Raw genomic sequence first — 19736 nt, 5'->3', positions numbered from 1 at the left:
CCAGGTGCCCCAGGATATCCTTCTATTTGCAACAACATTGATGGACCTTGGGCACATTATTCTAAGTGAGGTAAGTCAAAGACAAGTACTGTATGATATCACTTTTATGTGGAATCTAAAAAAACTAAATGTGTAAAAAACAGAGTAAAATGGGTACAAGGGAATGGTGGGGGTGGATAAGAACAATGATGTTTAAGGGTACAAACTTCCAGTCAGTAGTAAATAAGCCACAGAAATCCAATGCATAGGGCGCCTGGGTGGCTCAGTTGGTTAAGTGACTGCCTTCAGCTCAGGTCGTGATCCTAGAGTCCCTGGATCGAGTCCCGCATTGGGCTCCCTGCTTGGCAGGGAGTCTGCTTCTCCCTCTGTCCCTTCCCCCTCTCATGTGCTCTCTCTCTCAAATAAATAAATAAAATATTAAAAAAAAAAGAAATCCAATGCATAGAATAATGAATATAGACAATATTATACTATAATTATGTGATAGATATTGCTACATTAGCCATCATATTACAATATATAAATGTATGAAAGTAATACACTGTACACCTTAAACTTAGGCAATATTACATGTCAAATTTATTCAATAAAAAAAGATCAATGGAACAATATAGTCCAGAAACAGTTGCACATAAATATAATTGCCAATCTTTGAGAAAGGGGCAAAGGAAATATAATGGACCAAAGACAGACTTTTAAACAAACGGTGCTGGAAAAACTACACATCCACATGCAAAAATGAATCTAGATAGAGCACCTTGCACAAAAATTAACTAAAAATGGGCAATAGATCTACATGTAAAATGTAAAACTATCAGACTCCTAGAAGTTAACATAGTAGAAAATCTAGAAGACTCTGGGTTTGGTGATTATTTTCTAGATACAACACCAAAGATGTGGCACATGAAAGAAATAACTGATAAGCTGGACTTCATTAAAATTAAAAACTGTTCTGTTGAAAGATGATTTCAAGAGAATGAGAACACAAGCCACAGAGTGGGAGAAAATATTTGCAAAAGATACATCTGATAAAAGACTATTGTCCAAAATATTTTTTAAAACACTAAATTCAATAGGAAAATAAACAACCACATTTAAAAATGTGGGCCAAACCTTAATAGAAATCTCATCAAAGAAGATAGGCAGATAGAAAATAAGCCCATGAAATAATGCTCCACATCATAAGTCAACAGGGAAATGCAAACTAAAATAACAATCAGATACTACTACACAGTTATTACAATGGACAAAGTCTTGAACACTGACAACACCAAATGCTGGTGAGGATGGAAAGTGACAGGAACTTTCATTCATTACTAACGGAAATGCAAAATGGTTCACACACTTCAGTGGTTTCTTATAAAATCAAACATACTTCTAATATATGATCAAGAAATTGGACTCTTGGGGGCGCCTGGGTGGCTCAGTCGGTTAAGCGGCTGCCTTCAGCTCAGGTCATGATCCCAGAGTCCTGGATTGAGCCCCGCATTGGGCTCGCTGCTCAGCGGAGAGCCTGCTTGTCCCTCTCCCTCTGCCTGCTGCTCTGCCTGCTTGTGTTCTCTCTCTCTGTGTCAAATAAATAAATAAAATCTTAGAAAGAAAGAAAAGAAAGAAGAAAGAAAGAAAGAAAGAAAGAAAGAAAGAAAGAAAGAAAGAAAGAAAGAAAGAAAGAAAGAAAGAAAGAAATTGGGCTCCTGGGTATTTACCCAAAGGAGTTGAAAATTTATGTCCACACAAAAACCTGCAAATGGATGTTTATAGCAGCTTTATTCACAACTGCCAAAACTTGGAAACAACCAAGATGTCCTTCAGTAGATGAATGGGTAAATAAATTATAGTACATTAAGACAATATAATATTATTCAGTACTAAAAAGGAATGAACTATCAAGACAGGAACAGACATGTAGGAACTCTAAGTGAATATTACTAAGTGAAAGACTTAGCCAAAAGGAAAAGACTTTATTCTGTATAATTCCAATTATATGACATTCTATAAAAGGCAAAACTATAGAGACAGTAAAAATATCAGTGATTACCAGGAGTTGTGGCAATGGGAGAGAGATGAATAGGCAGAACACAGATTTTTAAGGCAGTGAAAATACTCCATAGGATGCTGTAACAATGGACATGTGTCATTATCTATTTGTCCTAAACCACAGAATGTACAACACCAAGAGCTAACCCTCATAGAAACTGTGGACTTTGGGTGATAGTGATATGGCAATGTAGGCTCACTAATTATAATGAATGTTCTACTCTGGTGAGGGATGTTGATCATGGGGGCAGCTATGCATGTACGGCAGGAGAATATATGGGAAACATCTGTACTTTCTTCTCAATTTTGCTGTGAATCTAAGACTGCTCTAAAAAAATAGTCTTACACACACACACACATGCACACACACACACACACACACCCCAGCAGCAATAGGTGGGTGTGAATCTATGAAGAAGCCATGTGCCAAGAAATAACAACTCAAATTTTGTCACCGTAAGACCTGACTTACAAGAAATGCTAAAGGAAGTTTTACAGTTTTAATGAAATGATATTAAAAAGCAACATGATACAAACATAATGATTCGAAGGGGCACAGGGACCCCAATGTTTATAGCAGCAATGTCCACAACAGCCAAACTATGGAAAGAGCCCAGATGTCCATCAACAGATGAATGGATAAAGAAGATGTGGTGTGTGTGTGTGTGAATATTATGCAGCCATCAAAAAATGAAATCTTGCCACTTGCAATGACATGGATGGAACTAGAGGGTATAATGCTAAGCAAAATAAGTCAGTCAGAGAAAGACAAATACCATATGATTTCACTCATATGTGGAATTTAAGAAACAAAACAGATAAACATAGAGGAAGGGAGGGAAAAATAAAATAAGATGAAAATTGAGAGGGAGGCACACCATAAGAAATGCTAGACTCTAGGAAACAACCTGAGGGTTGCTGGAGGGGAGGGGATGTGTGTGTGTGTGGAAGGGATAATTGGGTGATGGCCATTAAGGAGGGCACTTGATGTAAGGAGCACTGGGTATTATATGCAACCGATGAATCACTAAATTCTACCTCTGAAACTAATTTTAAAAAGCACATGAAAATGTAAATCTCACTGGAAAAGACAAAGACAAAATATTGCAATACTGTAATGGTGCCATGTATATTTTAACACCAGTAAAATAGTTAAAAGATATAATAAGTATTAGAATAACCATAACAGGGCGCCTGGGTGGCTCAGTTGGTTAAGCGACTGCCTTCGGCTCAGGTCATGATCCTGGAGTCCCTGGATCGAGTCCCGCATTGGGCTCCCTGCTCGGCAGGGAGTCTGCTTCTTCCTCTGACCCTCCTCCCTCTCATGCTCTCTGTCTCTCATTCTCTCTCTCAAATAAATAAACAAAATCTTTAAAAAAAAATAGAATAACCATAACCACATAAATTTGCTAATGGAAATACAATATAAAAAAAGCAAAATCTAACATCAATTACATAAAGTGTGTATGGAGAGAATAAAGTGTAGAGTTTATGTATGCAATTGAAGTTGTTAGTAGCTTAAAATAACTGTTATAACTATAAATTATTTGATTTAAGCCTCATGGTAACCACAGAGGAAAAACTTATAGTAGATAAACAAAACTTAGAGAGAAAAGAATTATAGCATATCAGCACAAAAAATCATCAAACTACAATGAAGAAAACAAGAGAGGAACAAGAGAACTACAAAACAGACAAAACATTAACAAAATTAAAAGAAGTCCTTACCTATTAATAATTACTTTAAATATTATGTTCAGTTAGCCAGCATATAGTATTAGTTTTTGATGTAGTGTTCAATGATAATAATAAAATAATTTAAAAATAATAATTACTTTAAATGTAGATGGACTAAACTTCCCAACCAAAAGACATAGAGTGGCTGAAAAAACATAGACTGAAAAAAAGAAAAAGAAAAACAAGACCCAAATAAATGCTGTCTGTAAAAGACTCACTTCAGAATGAAGGACACACATTGGCTGAAAGTGTGAGGTGAAGAAAGATATTTCATGCACAGGGTAACAAAAGAAAGCAGGGGAGACTATACTTATATCAACAAAATAGACTAAGACACAAATGTTCACAAGAGATAAAAGGGACAATACACAAGAATATATAACAATTATAAATATATATGCACCTAATATCAAAGCATCTAAACATATAAAGCTAATATTGACAGATCTATAGGGAAAAACAGCAATATAATAATCATTGGAGGCTTCAACATCCCACTGTCATTAATGGATAGATCATCCAGACAGAAAGCCAATAAAAAAACGAACTGAACAACAAAATAGACTAAATGAATCTAACACAAGTATACAGAGCATGCCACCCAACATCAGCAGATTACTCATTCTTGTTAAGCATATATGTGACATTATTCAGGATACATCACATGCAGTCATAAAACAAGTCTTAATAATTTTTTTTAAAGATTTTATTTATTTATTTGACAGAGAGAGACACAGTGAGAGAGGGAACACAAGCAGGGGGAGTGGGAGAGGGAGAAGCAGGCTTCCCACTGAGCAGGGAGCCTGATGCGGGGCTCGATCCCAGGACCCTGGGATCATGACCTGAGCCGAAGGCAGACACTTAACGACTGAGCCATCCAGGTGCCCCTAAGTCTTAATAAATTTAAGAAGGTTGGAAATTATTCCAAGCATCTTTCCCTATTACAATGGAATAAAACCATATATCAGTAATAGAAAGAAAATGGGAAAATTTATAAATACATAGAAATTACAGCCAGTACAATCTCTATCAAAATACCAATGGCATTTTTTACAAAAATAGGAAAAAAACAATTATAAAATTCATTTGAGCCACAAAAAACACTGAATAGTGAAAGCATTTTTGAGCAAGAACAACAAAGCAGGAGATATTAAGCTCCCTGACTTCACAACACATTACAAAGTTACAGTAATCAAAACAGTATGGTACTGGCACAAAAACATGTGCATAAACCAATGGAATAGAATAGCCCAGAAATAAACCCTCACATACACGGTCAAGTAATCTCTGACAAGGGCACCACAAATATAACATGGGGAAAGGATAGTCTCCTTCAATAAGTGGTGTTGGAAAAATTGGATATCCACATGCAAAACAATGAAACTGGACCTTTGTTTTACACCATAGACAAAAAATAACTGAAAAAGGATTAAAGATTTAAACATAAACCAGATGGACTTAACAGACATACAAAACATTCCATTCAAAAGAAACAATGCACATTCTTCTCAAGCACACATGAAACATTCCCTAGATCATATGGTAGACCACAATACAAGTCTTAATAAATTTAAGAAGACTGAAATCATATCAAGCATCTTTTCTCACCACAATGTTATGAAACTAGAAATCAATTACAAGAAGAACACTGGAAAATTCACAAATATTATCAAGTGGGATTTACTCCATGGATACAAGAATAGCTCAACATCCAAAAAATCAATGAGAAACACCATCTCAAGAAAATAAAGGATAAAAATCATATAATCATCCCAAGAGGTGCAGAAAAAGCATTTGACAGAATTCAACATCCATTTATGATAAAAATTCTTAATGAGGGGGGTATAGTGAAGAAATACCTCAACATAATAAAGGCCATACACATATACATAAAATATAATTTCTCCCTATTAATTCAAGATATGTGATTTTATTTTTGTATAGATTATAAATTTTTAAACTTAATTCTAATTGTATTAATATAATTGACTATAATACTGTTTAAGGTGTACAACATATTGATATGATACACATATATTATGAAATGATTAGCATCAGGGTTAGCTAACACCTCCATCATGTAACATAATTACCATTTCTTTTTTGCAGTGAGAAATTTACTATCTACTCACTTAGCATCTTTCAAGTATATAATATAGTATTTAGTTGCCAAGCTGTACATTAGATCCCTAGAACTTATTCATCTTATTACAGAAAGTGTGTACCCTTTGACCAACATCTCCCCATATCCCCCATCACTCTGTGGTAACAACCACTATACTGTTTCTATGAGTTCACCTATTTCAGATTCCACATATGAGTGATATTCTATAGTATTTTTCTTTCTCTGGCTTATTTCACTTAGCATAATGCCCTCAGAGTTGATCCAAGTTGTCACAAATAGCAAGATTTCCTTCTTTCTCACAGATGAATGATACTCTACTGTATATATACCACTTCTTCTTTATCCATTCATCCATTGACTGACTCAGGTTGTTTCCATATCTTGGCTATTGTAAATAATGCTGCAAGGATATGGACGTGTACATATATGGAATTTAAGAAACCAAAGAGATGAACATAGGAGAAAGAAAAAAAAGAGAGAGGCAAACCATAAAGTAGACTCCTTTTTTTAAGATTTTATTTATTTATTTGACAGAGAGAGACACACAGAGAGAGGGAACACAAGCAGGGGGAGCGGGGGAGGGAGAAGCAGGCTTCCCGCTGAGCAGGGAGCCCGATGAGGGACTCCATCCCAGGACCCTGGGACCATGACCTGAGCTGAAGGCAGATGCTTAATGACTGAGCCACCCAGGCACCCCCATAAAGTAGACTCTTTAAGTATAGAGAACAAACCGAGGGTTGCTAGAGGGGAGGTGGGCAGGGAAACAGGCTAAATGGGTGATGGGTATTAAGGAAGGCACTTATTGTGATGAGCACTGGGTGTTACATGTAAGTGATGAATCACTAAATTCTACTCCTGAAACTAATGTTACACTATATGTTAACTAACTTAGGATTTAAATAAAAATTTGAAACAGAAAAGAAATATAGCATTAAAAAATATATATAGCATTTAAAAAAAAAGAATATGGAAGTATAGATATCTCATTGATATCTGTTTTTATTTCCTTTGATATACCCAGAAGTGGGATTGCAGGATCATACGGAAGTTTTATTTTTAATTTTTTAAGGAACCTCTATACTCTTTCCCATAGTAGCTGTACAAACTTACATTCCTACCAACAGTGCACAAGGATTTAGTTTTCTCTACATCCTCACCAACACTTGTTAACTCTGGACTTTTTTTGTTTTTTAAGATTTTATTTATTTATTTGACAGGGAGAGACATAGCGAGAGACAGAACACAAGCAGGGGGAGTAGGAGAGGGAGAAGCAGGCTTCCTGAAGAGCAGGGAACCCAATGTGGGGCTCGATCCCAGGACCCCAGGATCATGACCTGAGCCGAAGGCAGACGCTTAACAACTGAGCCACCCAGGCGCCCCTAACTCTGGACTTCTTGGTAATAGCCATTCTAACAGGTGTGAGGGAATATCTCATTGTGGTTTTGATTTGCATTTCCCTGATGATTAGTGGTGTTGAGCATCTTTTCATGTACCTGTTACCTATTTTATGTATTCCTTGGGAAAGTGTCTCCTCGATTCTGCCCATTTTTTAGTTAGATTTATTGGGTTTTTTTAACTACTGAGCTGTATGAGTTTATATATTTTGAATATTAACTTATTTTGAAATATGATTTGCAAAAAAATTTTCCATTCCATGGGTTGCTTTTTCATCTTGTTGACTGTTTCTTTTGCTGTGCAGGAAACTTTCACTTATTTAGTATTCAATAAATAAATATATTTATTTTTGCTTTTGTTTGTGCTTTTGGTGCCATACCCAAATAATCATTACCAAGACCAATGTCAAAGAGGTTTTTTCTGTTTTATTCTAGGAGGTTTAGGATTTTAGTTCTTATGTTTAAGTCTTTAATCCATTTTGAGTTAATTTTTGTGGGTGGTACAGATATGGGTCTAATTTCATTTTTTTCCCATGTGAATATCCATTTTTTCCAACACTATTTATTTATTTATTCATTTAAAGATTTTATTTTTTTGACAGAGAGAGACATAGCGAGAGTAGGAACACACGCAGGGGGAGTGGGAAAGGGAGAAGTAGGCTTCCCGCAGAGAGGGGAGGCCGATGTGGGACTCGATCCCAGGACCCTGGGATCATGACCTGAGCCGAAGGCAGACGCTTAACGACTGAGCCACCCAGGCGCCCCCAACACTATTTAATGAGGAAACTATCTTTCCCCCCAGTGAATATTCTAGGCTCCCTTGTCAAATATTAGCTGACTGTATATGCAAGGGCTTATTTCTGGGTTCTCAATTCTGTTCCATTGGAATATATGTCCATTTTTATGCCAGTACCAACCAGTCTTAGTTACTATAGCTTTATAGTATAGTTTGAAATTAGGCAGTATGATGCCTTCAGCATTGTTCTGCTTACTCAGGATTACCTGGGCTATTCATGGTCTTTTGTGGCTCTATACAAATTTTAGGATTGTTTTTCTATTTCTGTGAAAAATGCCAGTTGAATATCGATAGAGATGGCATTGAATCCATACATGGCTTTGGGTGGAATGGACATTTTATTTTTTTATTATTTTATTTTATTTTATTTTATTTTATTTTATTTTATTTATTTTATTTATTTTATTTATTATTTTATTATTTTATTTTATTTTATTTTATTTTATTTTATTTTATTATTTATTTTATTTTATTTTATTTTATTTTATTTTATTTTATTTTTATTTTTGACAGAGAGAGACAAAGCGAGAGAAGGAACACAAGCAGGGGGAGTGGGAGAGGGAAAAGCAGGCTTTCCGCCGAGCAGGGAGCCTGATGTGGGGCTCAATTCCAGGACCCTGGGATCATGATCTGAGCCGAAGGCAGACGCTTAATGACTGAGCCACCCAGGCGCCCCATGGAATGGACGTTTTAACAATAATAATTCTTCTGATCCATGAACATGGGATATCTCTTATTTGTGTCTTTTTTTTTTTTTTAATTTTATTGTTATGTTAGTCACCATACAATACATCATTGGTTTTTGATGTGGTGATCCACGATCCATTGTTTTCGTATAACACCCAGTGCTCCATGCAGTACGTGCCCTCCTTAATACCCATCACTGGGCTAACCAATCCCCCCTCCCCGCTCCCCTCTAAAACCCTGTTTGTTTCTCAGAGTCCATAGTCTCTCGTGGTTCATCTCTCCCTCCAATTCCTCCCCCCATTATCCCCTTCCTTCTCCGAATGTCCTCCATGCCATTCCTTATGTTCCACAAATAAGTGAAACCATATGATAATTGACTTTCTCTGCTTGACTTATTTCACTTAGCATAATCTCCTCCAGTCCCATCCATGTTGATGTAAGAGTTGGGTATTCATACTTTCTGATGGCTCAGTAATATTCCATTGTCTATGTGGACACATCTTCTTTATCCATTCATCTGTTGAAGGGCATCACAGCTCTTTCCACAGTTTGGCTATTGCGGACATTGCTGCTATGAACATTGGCGTGCATATGGCCCTTCTTTTCATTACATCTGTGTCTTTGGGGTAAATACCCAGGAGTGCAATTGCTGGGTCATAGGGTAGCTCTATTTTTAACTTTTTGAGGAACCTCCACACTGTTTTCCAAAGTGGCTGTACCAATTTGCATTCCCACCAACAGTGTAAGAGAGTTCCCCTTCATCCACAACCTCTCCAACATTTGTTGTTTCTTTCCCTGTCCATTTTTGCCATTCTAACTGGTGTAAGGTGGTATCTCAATGTGGTTTTGATTTGGATTTCCCTGATGGCTAATGATGATGAACATTTTTTCATATGTCTGTTAGCCATTTGTATGTCTTCTTCAGAGAAGTGTCTTCATATCTTCTGCCCACTTTTTGACTTGATTATTTGTTTTTTGGGTGTTGAGTTTGAGAAGTTCTTTATATAGGTCTTGGATACCAGCCCTTTATCTGTAGTGTCATTTGCAAATAACTTCTCCCATTCTGTGGGTTGCCTCTTTGTTTTGTTGACTGTTTCCTTTGCTGTGCAGAAGCTTTTTATCTTGATGAAGTCCCAAAAGTTCATCTTTGCTTTTGTTTCACTAGCTTTTGGAGATGTATCTTGGAAGAAGTTGCTGTGGGAGATGTCAAAGAGGTTACTGCCTATGTTCTCCTCTAGGATTTTGATGGATTCCTGTTTCACATTGAGGTCTTTCATCCATTTTGAGTTTATCTTTGTGAATGGTGTTAGAGAATTGTCGAGTTTCATTCTTCTGCATGTGGCTGTCCAATTTTCCCAGCACCATTTATTGAAGAGACTGTCTTTTTTCCATTGCATGTTTTTTCTGCTTTGTCAAAGATTATTTGACCATAGAGTTGAGGGGTCCATATCTGGGTTCTCTATTCTGTTCCACTGGTCTATATGTCTGTTTTTGTGCCAGTACCATGCTGTCTTGGTGATCACAGCTTTGTAATATAGCTTGAAATCGGGCAACGTGATGCCCCAGCTTTGTTTTTCTTTTTCAACATTTCCTTGGTGATTCGGGGTCTTTTCTGATTCCATACAAATTTTAGGATTGTTTGTTCCAGCACTTTGAAAAATGTCATTGGAATTTTGATCGGGATGGCACTGAAGGTATAGATTGCTCTGGGTAGCATAGACATTTTAACAATGTTTATTCCTCCGATCCATGAGCATGGAATCTTTTTCCATCTTTTTGTGTCTTCTTCAATTTCCTTAGAGTGTTTTGTAGTTCCTAGAGTATAGATCCTTTACCTCTTTGGTTAGGTTTATTCCGAGGTATCTTATGGTTTTTTGGTGCTATTGTAAATGGAATCGTTTCTCTAATTTCTCTTTCTACAGTTGCGTTGTTAGTGTATAAGAAAGCAACTGATTTCTGTGCATTGATTTTGTATCCTGCCACATTACTGAATTGCTGTATGAGTTCTAGTAATTTGGGGGGGGGGGAGTCTTTTGGGTTTTCCACATAAAGTACCATGTCATCTGCAAAAAGAGAGAGTTTCACTTCTTCTTTGCCAATTTGAATACCTTTTATTTCTTTTTGTTGTCTGATTGCTGTTGCTAGGACTTCTAGTACTATGTTGAACAATAGTGGTGAGAGTGGGCATCCTTGACGTGTTCCTCATCTTAAGGGAAAGGCTCTCAGCTTTTCCCTATTGAGGATGATATTCGCTGTGGGTTTTTCATAGATGGATTTTATGAACTTGAGAAATGTTCCCTCTATCCCTATACTCTGAAGAGTTTTAATCAGGAAAGGATGCTGTATTTTGTTAAATGCTTTTTCTGCATCAATTGAGAGGACCATATGGTTCTTCTCTCTCCTCTTATTAATGTGTTCTATCACATTGATTGATTTGCGAATGTTGAACCACCCTTGCATCCCGGGGATAAATCCCCCTTGGTCGTGGTGGATGATCCTTTTAATGTATTGTTGGATCCTATTAGCTAGGATTTTGTTGAGGATTTTGGAATGCATATTCATCAGGGATATCGGTCTGAAATTCTCCTTTTTGATGGGGTCTTTGCCCAGTTTGGGGATTAAGGGAATGCTGGCTTCATAGAATGAGTTTGGAAGTTTTCCTTCTGTTTCTATTATTTGAAACAGCTTCGGTAGAATAGGTATTATTTATTCTTTGAATGTTTGGTAGAATTCCCCAGGGAATCCATCAGGCCCTGGACTCTTGTTTTTTGGGAGGTTTTTGATCACTGCTTCAATATCGTTACTGGCTATTGGCCTATTTAGGTTGTCAATTTCTTCCTGTTTCAGTCTTGGCAGCTTATAGGTTTCCAGGAAGGCCTCCATTTCATCCAGATTGCTCAGTTTATTGGCATATAGTTGTTGATAATAATTTCTAGTAATTGTTTCTATTTCCTTGGTGTTAGTCGTGATCTCTCCCCTTTCATTCATAATTTTATTAATTTGGGTCCTTTCTCTTTTCTTTTGGATAAGTCTGGCCAGTGGTTTATCAATCTTATTAATTCTTTCAAAGAACCAACTTCTAGTTTCGTTGATCTGATCTACTGTGTTTCTGGTTTCTAATTCATTGATTTCTGCTCTAATTTTAATTATTTCTCTTCTAATGCGTGGCTTAGGCATCGTTTGTTGCTTTTTCTCTAGTTCTTTAAGGCGTAGAGTTAGTTGGTGAATTTGGGATTTTTCTATTTTTTTGAGTGAGGCTTGGATGGCTATGTATTTCCCCCTTAGGACCGCCTTTGCAGTATCCCATAGGTTTTGGACCGATGTGTTTTCACTTTCATTGATTTCCATGAATTGTTTAAGTTCTTCTTTGATTTCCTGGTTGACCCAAACATTCTTGAGCAGAGTGGTCTTTAGCTTCCAAGTGTTTGAATTTCTGCCAAATTTTTTCTTGTGATTGAGTTCCAGTTTTAGAGCATTGTGGTCTGAGAATATGCAGGGAATAATCTCAATCTTTTGGTATCGGTTGAGACCTGATTTGTGACCCGGTATGTGGTCTATTCTGGAGAAAGTTCCATGTGCGCTCGAGAAGAATGAGTATTCTGTTGTTTTAGGGTGGAATGTTCTGTAAATATTTATGAGGTCCATCTGGTCCAACGTATCATTCAAAGCTCTTGTTTCCTTGTTGATTCTCTGCTTAGATGATCTGTCCATTGCTGAGAGTGGAGTATTGAGGTCTCCTACAATTAATGTATTGTTATCAATATGACTCTTTATTTTGGTTAACAGTTGGCTTATGTAGGTGGCTGCTCCCATGTTGGGGGCATACATATTTACAATTGTTAGATCTTCTTGTTGGATAGACCCTTTAGGAATGATATAGTGTCCTTCTGTGTCTCTAATTACAGACTTTAGTTTAGAATCTAATTTGTCTGATATAAGAATTGCTACCCCAGCTTTCTTTTGAGGTCCTCTGGCATGGAAGATGGATCTCCATCCCTTCACTTTCAGTCTGGATGTATCTTTAGGTTCAAAATGAGTCTCTTGTAGGCAGCATATGGATGGGTCCTATCTTTTTATCCAATCTGCAACCCTGTGCCGTTTTATGGGAGCGTTTAGGTCATTCACCTTGAGAGTGATTATTGAAAGATGAATTAATTGTCATCATGTTGCCTGTGAAGACATTGTTTTTATAGATTGTCCCTGTAAATTTCTGTTGTATATCACTCTTGGGGTCTTTCTCCTTTTATAGAACCCCCCTTAATATTTCTTGCAGGGCCGGCTTAGTGGTCACATATTCTTTCAAATTCTGCCGGTCGTGGAAGCTCTGCATCTCTCCATCCATTTTAAATGAAAGCCTTGCCAGATAAAGTATTCTTGGCTGCATGTTCTTCTCATTTAGTACCCTGAATATGTCTTGCCAGGCCAGGCCTTTCTGGCTTGCCAGGTCTCTGTGGATAGGTCTGACGTTATTCTGATGTTCCTCCCTCTGTACGTAAGGAATCTCTTCCCCCTAACTGCCCTTAAGATGGTTTCCTTGGTTCTAAGATTTGCAAGTTTTACTATTACATGCCAGGGTGTTGGCCTGTTTTCCTTGATCTTGGGAGGGGTCCTCTCTGCCTCTAGGACGCGAATGTTTGTTTCATTCCCCAGATTAGGGAAGTTCTCAGCTACGATTTGCTCAAATACATCTTCTAGTCCTCTCTCTCTCTCCTCTCCCTCCGGGATTCCAATTATTCTGACATTGGAATGCTTCATGGTGTCACTTATTTCTCTGATTCTATTTTCATGGACTCTGAGTTGTTTTTCCCTGGCCTCCTCTTTTCCCTTTTTATTATATTGTCTTCCAGGTCGCTTATTCGTTCTGCTGCCTCAGTTACCCTAGCTGTTAGATTATCTATATTGGATTGGATCTCATTGATAGCATTTTTAAGTTCTGCCAATTCACCTTTTATTTCTGCCCTTAGAGACTCTATGTTGCCATTAATTGATTTCTCCATTCTAGCCATTGTCTTCACAATTGCTAGCCTGAATTCCATCTCCAACATCTTGGTTATATCTGCATCCATTTGTAAATCTGCAGCATAAGTCATAATCTCTGAGTCTTTTCTGTTTTGGGGGCTCCTCCTCCTAGTCATTCTGTTGATGGGTGTTTGAGGGAATGTATAGCGTCCAAATTATTGACCAGAACCCAAGCAAGATGCACCTGTTTTCTTGGGACCTTAGGGTTGCTGGCCTCTTGTTTTCCCAGCCTGTCTTCTGCGGGAGGGGTCTGCCGCGCTGTTACTCAGGCAACCCTGTTTGGGTGGAGTTGCCCTGCCCCCCTGTGGCGGGGGATGGGCTCAGTGGGAATCAGTCTTTGGAGCTCTTGTTCTCTGGCGGCTTTCCCTGGGGGCTTTCCGCGTCTCTTGCGCGAGTCAGAGCAGAAGAGACCGTTTCCAACCCTCTGCCTCAGAGCAGAGAGATTGCAGTCTGTTCTTCAGTGAGCTCTCCAGGTCACACCGTCTCTGCTTCTGTCCGTGCTATAAACTGCAGCGTCCTGCGTTGTGCACCCATCCGCAGCACTCCCAGTCCTGCCTCCAGGTCGGGGCATGTCTCTGCCCTTTGTGCTTCTAAAACCGCCAGCCGCTCCCAGTTCGTGCACGCCCGCAACCCCGCCTCTCTGGCTTTCTGTCCCAGCGGCTGCCCAAAAGTCCTTTCCCCACTGCTACCGGGCTGTGAGTCTGTGCCCCGTCCACAGCGTGCGAGCCTGTTGCTCACCGGCTGTGTAGGATCCCCACGGCCAGGTACCCTCCCGCTGCCGTTTATCCTCCGATATCTGCCCGCAGAATCAGGGCTCCCTGCTTCATACCTCAAAACCAACCACCTGCGATATTCTGTTTTTAAAGATCCAGATCTTCTTACATCTCAGGCTGGTTTCATGGGTGCTCACAGTGGTCTGGTAGATATCCAGCTCAATTCTGGGGACCAGTTGAAATAGGGTCCCCTACTCCTCCGCCATCTTTCCCCCCCGCCCTTGTGTCTTCTTCAGTTACTTTAATCAGTCTTGTAGTTTTCACCATACAGATTGTTCACCTCATTGGTTACATTTATTTCTACATATTTTATTATTTCTGATGCTATTGTGAATAAGATTTTTTAAAATTTATTTTTCAGGTATTTTGTTGCTAGTGTATAGAAACACAACTCATTTCTGTATGTTGATTTTATATCCTGCAACTTTAGTTTTTTCTTAGCTCTTAACAGTTTTAAGGTGGAGTCCTTAGGATTTTCTCTATATAAGATATTATCTAAACAGAGACAATTCTACTTCTTCCCTTCCGATATGGATGCCTTATACTTATTTTCGCATATGATTGCCCTGGCTAGAAATTCCAGTACTATGTTGAATTGGAGTGGTGAGAGTAGACATCCTGGTGTTATTCCTGAACTGGAAGGAAAACTTTCCACCTTTCACTGTCAAGTATGATGTTAGCTATGGGTTTGTCATATTTGGCTTTTATTGTTTGAGGAATGTTCCTTCTATACTCAAATTTGTTGAGTGTTTTTACCATTAAGGGATGTTTCATTTTGTCAAATGCTTTTCTGCGTCTGTTGAGATGATCATATGATTTTTTTTTTTAAGATTTTATTTATTTGAGAGAGAGAGAATGAGAGAGAACACATGAGAGGGGGGAGGGTCAGAGGGAGAAGCAGACTCCCTGCCAAGCAGGGAGCCCGATGCGGGACTCGATCCAGGAACTCCAGGATCATGACCTGAGCCCAAGGCAGTTGCCTAACCAACTGAGCCACCCAGGAGTCCGATCATATGATTTTTATTCTTCATTCTATTAATGTGGTATATCACATTTATTGATGTGAATATGTTGAGCTATCCTTGTATCTCAGGGATAAATCCCACTTGATCATGGTGTATGATTCTTTTAATGTCCTGCTGAATTCAGTAAGCTAATATTTTTCTTGAGAATTTTTGCATTTATATTCATCAGGATTATTGGCCTGTAATTTTTTTCTTGTGGTGTCCTTGTATGGTTTTGGCATCAGGGTAAGGCTAACCTTTTGAAATGAGCTTGGGAATGTTCCCTCCTCTTCAATTTTTTGTAAGAGTTTGAGAATTGGCATTCTTCAAATGTTTGATAAAATTCAACAGCAAAGCCATCTGGTGCTGGGCTTTTCTTCATTGGAAATTGGTCTCTCCAGATTTTTTATTTCTTCGTAATTCAGTCTTGATAGGTCATATGTTTCTAGGAATTTATCCACTTCTAGATTATCCAATTTGTTAGCATACAAGTGTTCATAGTAGTCTCTTATGATCTTTTGTATTGCTGTGATATCAGTTGGAATGTTTTCTCTTTCATTTCTGATTTTATTTGGGTCCTTTTGCTTTTCTTCTTTTTTTATATATAATGTGTTGTTAGAATAATTTTATTTATTTTTTTAAGATTTTATTTATTCATTTGAGAGAGAGTACAAGTGGGGGTGGGGGAGAGGCAGAGGGAGAGAGAGAAGCAGACTCCCCACTGAGCAGGCCCGATGTCAATCCCAGGACCTGGAGATCATGACCTGAGCCAAAGGCAGACACTTAACCATCTGAGCCCCCCAGGTGCCCTTTTGCTTTTTTCTTAGTCTAGCTAAAGTTTTGTCAATTTTATCTTTTCAAAAACAGATTTTAGCTTTGCTAATCTTTTCTATTGGTTTACTAGTCTCTATCTCATTTATTTCAGCTCTGATCTTTATTTCCTTCTGCTAACTTTGGGCTTAGTTTGTTTTTCTTTTTCTAGTTCCTTGACATTTAAAGTTGTTTATTTAAAATCTCTCATTTTCCCTTACACATGCATTTATTGCTATAAACTTCCCTCTAAGAAATGCTTTTATAGGCGCCTGGGTGGCTCAGTCGTTAAGCATCTGCCTTCAGCTCAGGTCATGATCCCAGGGTCCTGGGATCGAGCCCCACATCGGGCTCCCTGCTCCGCGGGAAGCCTGCTTCTCCTTCCCACTCCCCCTGCTTGTGTTCCCTCTCGCGCTCTCTGTCAAATAAATAAAATCTTAAAAAAAAAAAAAAAAGAAATGCTTTTATAGCATCACTTATGTATTTGTCTGTTGAGTTTCCACTTTCATTTGTTTGGGGATTTTTTTTTTTTTCCTCTTGATTTCTTCCTTGGCCCATTGGTTATTCAGGAGTGTGTTGCCTAGTTTCCACATATTTGTAAAATTTCCAGCTTTCTCTTGTTTTTTGATTTTTAGTTTCATACCATTGTGGTTGGAAAAGATACTTGGTATGATGTCAGTCTAAATTTCCTAAGAATTGTTTTGTGACCTATCAGATGATCCATCTTGGATAGATGTGTATTTGAGAAGATGTGTATTCTGCTGCTGCTGTTGAGTGGAATGTTCTGTTAGGTCCAGTTGGTCTAACGTATGATTCAGGTCAAATGTTTCTACATTGATTTTCTGTTTGAATGATCCATCTGTTACTTAAAGTGAAGTATTGAAATCCCCTACTGTTCTTGTATTGCCTATTTCTCCCTTCAGATCTGTAAGTATTTGCTTAACATATTTAGGTGTTCCAATATTGGGTGCATAAACATTTATGATTGTTTTATCTTCTTGATGAATTGACCTCCTTATCATTCTATAATGACATTCTTTGTCTCATAATAATTTTTGGCTTAAAGTCTATTTTGTCTTATATAAGTATGGGCCAACCCTGCAAGGCCAATCCCACTTTCTGCTTCCACAGAATATCTTTTTCCATCTCTTCACTTTGAGCCTATGTATGACCTTAAAGCTGAAGTGCCTTTTGGTAGGTAGCATATAGTTGAATTTTATCCATCTGGCCATTCTATGCCTTTTGATTGGTAAATTCAATTCATTTACATTTAGAGAAATTATTAATATGTAGACTTACTAATTCCATCTTATTAATAACTCTCTGGCTATTTTGTAGTTCCATTGTTCTTTTTTCCCTCTCTTTTCCCTGGTGGTATGCTCTGACTCCCCTCACTTATCTTTTGTGAATCTAACAGATTTTTGCTTTGTGGTTATCGTGAGACTTACATAAAACATAGGGGCACCTGGGTGGCTCAGTCAGTTAGGTGGCCGGCTCTTGATTTTGGCTCAGGTCATGATCTTGGGGTCCTGGGATCGAGCCCTGTGTCAGGCTCTGGACTCAGTGAGGAGACTTCTTGAGAATTCTTTCTCTCCCTCTCTCTTTGCCCCTTCCCCTGCCCTCTCTCTAAAATAAATAAATCTTTTAAAAAATCTTTTAAAACAGTCAATTTTAAGCTGATGGATAGCAACTTTAATCACATACAAAAGCTCTACTCTTTTACTGCCCCTTTTATGTTTTTGATTTTACCATTTTTTTACTTTTTATATTCTGAACAGTAGTTATTTTTTATATTCTTGTTTGTTTTATGGTGTCCCACACATCTTGTAGGCTTTCTTCACTCTCTTTCATTCCTTTTTTCTTTGTTCTCCTCTGACTGGGGTATTTCAAAGCCCCCATCCTCTATCTCTTTGATTTTATATTTGCTTGGTCTATTCTCCTGTTGATGTTCTCTATTGCATTTTTCATTTCATTCATTCTTCAGCTCCAGATTTGTTGGTTTGTTTTTATGATTTCTCTTTGTTGAATTTCTCATTTTACTCATGTATTGCTTTCCTGCTTGTTGAGTTCTATGTTTTATTGTAGCTCATTGAGTTTCTTTAAAACAGCTAATTTGAATTATCAGGTAAATCACAGAATTCTGTCTTTGAGTTCAGTTACTAGAGGATTATTGAGATCTTTTTGTAATGTCATGTTTCATTGATTCCTCATGTTTCTTGGAGTTTTGCATTGCCGTTTTCTCATTTGAAGTAGTCACCTCCTCCAAATATTACTAGATGCCTTCAGGTCAGAGATACTTTTTATTGGTCCTGCTTATAACTGAGGCTTTCTCTGTCCTTGTAGGAATACATGTGCTCCCTGCTTCTTGCCCCCTTGTGGCAGAAATCTTAAGCTTCTTTGTCTTCTCTCAACCTTACAACTCACCAGGTTGGCTGCTGGAAACCTCTTTTGTTTTTCCTAAGATAATACTATAGCTCGTTTGTGATTTCTCCCTCACCACAGACTCTGGCCTGTTTTCTGCATGCTCTCTGTCTACCAAAACTGGCCCTTACTGCCATACTTGGGAGCATACACAAAGAGCTAGTTGAAGAATTGAGGGAGCTGTGGGCTTAACGTTTGGGGCACTGGGGGTGCCTGCAAGCCAAGTGGGGGATCCTTGTGCAAGGTTTTCCCAGCAGCTTGTGGTGGGCTTCCTGCTGGCATCCTGGATGCAGCTGGTAGGAATTGTATTTCTTTAATACATTCTGATATTCTTATATCCTCATCTCCTCTACTTGCAGTCATGCAGGTACTGTCTCAATACTGTGGGTGCTGCAGGAGAGAAACAAGTTTCTTTAGCAGTATCCTATACAGGTTGGGAAGCTGGGCAATCACCCACTGTTTTCCCCTACAGAAGAAGTCATTGCTGGCTAGTTCAGCTCCATGGTATGCCACCTTGGGGAAGGGGTGGCATTGGTAAAGTTCATCTTACCCCCTCCTTTTTTTTTTTTTTTTTTTCTTTTTCTCCAACACAGTGCTAGACTCTCTCCTCAGGAAATCTGGAGTTCTACAAAGGCTCTCTCATTTGTGAGTGGCTGCTCAAATCAGCATTCTCCAGATTTGCCCTTAATGCAGCCAAAAGGGGCTGGGGCTGGTTCAGACTCCTGCTGGTTTCACAGCCTGTATCAAGGACTGTCAGCTTATTACTTGATGTGGGTGAGACTCCTCTCAGGGCTTATGGTGTTGGATCCCACAACAACCACAGAGGGGCCAAATGAGGGTAGGCATCTTATGCTGTCATGATGCTGATGTCTTTCCTCAAAATTCAAATTTCTATGAAGAATTTTTATTTTCACCTTGGTATGAATTTTTCCT

General features: G+C 38.4%; 1 protein-coding gene across 1 annotated transcript in view; it reads right to left on the bottom strand.

The window, feature by feature from the left end:
• The window catches only part of LOC135362851 (zinc finger protein 383-like), a 64208-nt gene that overhangs the window by 16803 nt on the left and 27669 nt on the right, over positions 1-19736 (bottom strand). The window lies entirely within an intron of this gene.

Source organism: Mirounga angustirostris, unplaced genomic scaffold (genome assembly GCF_029215605.1).
Source record: "Mirounga angustirostris isolate CCGP_5_RB_7025 unplaced genomic scaffold, mMirAng1.0.hap1 SCAF_16, whole genome shotgun sequence".
In the NCBI taxonomy this organism is placed as follows: Eukaryota; Metazoa; Chordata; class Mammalia; order Carnivora; family Phocidae; genus Mirounga; species Mirounga angustirostris.
This window is presented reverse-complemented; position numbering and strand designations above follow the sequence as displayed.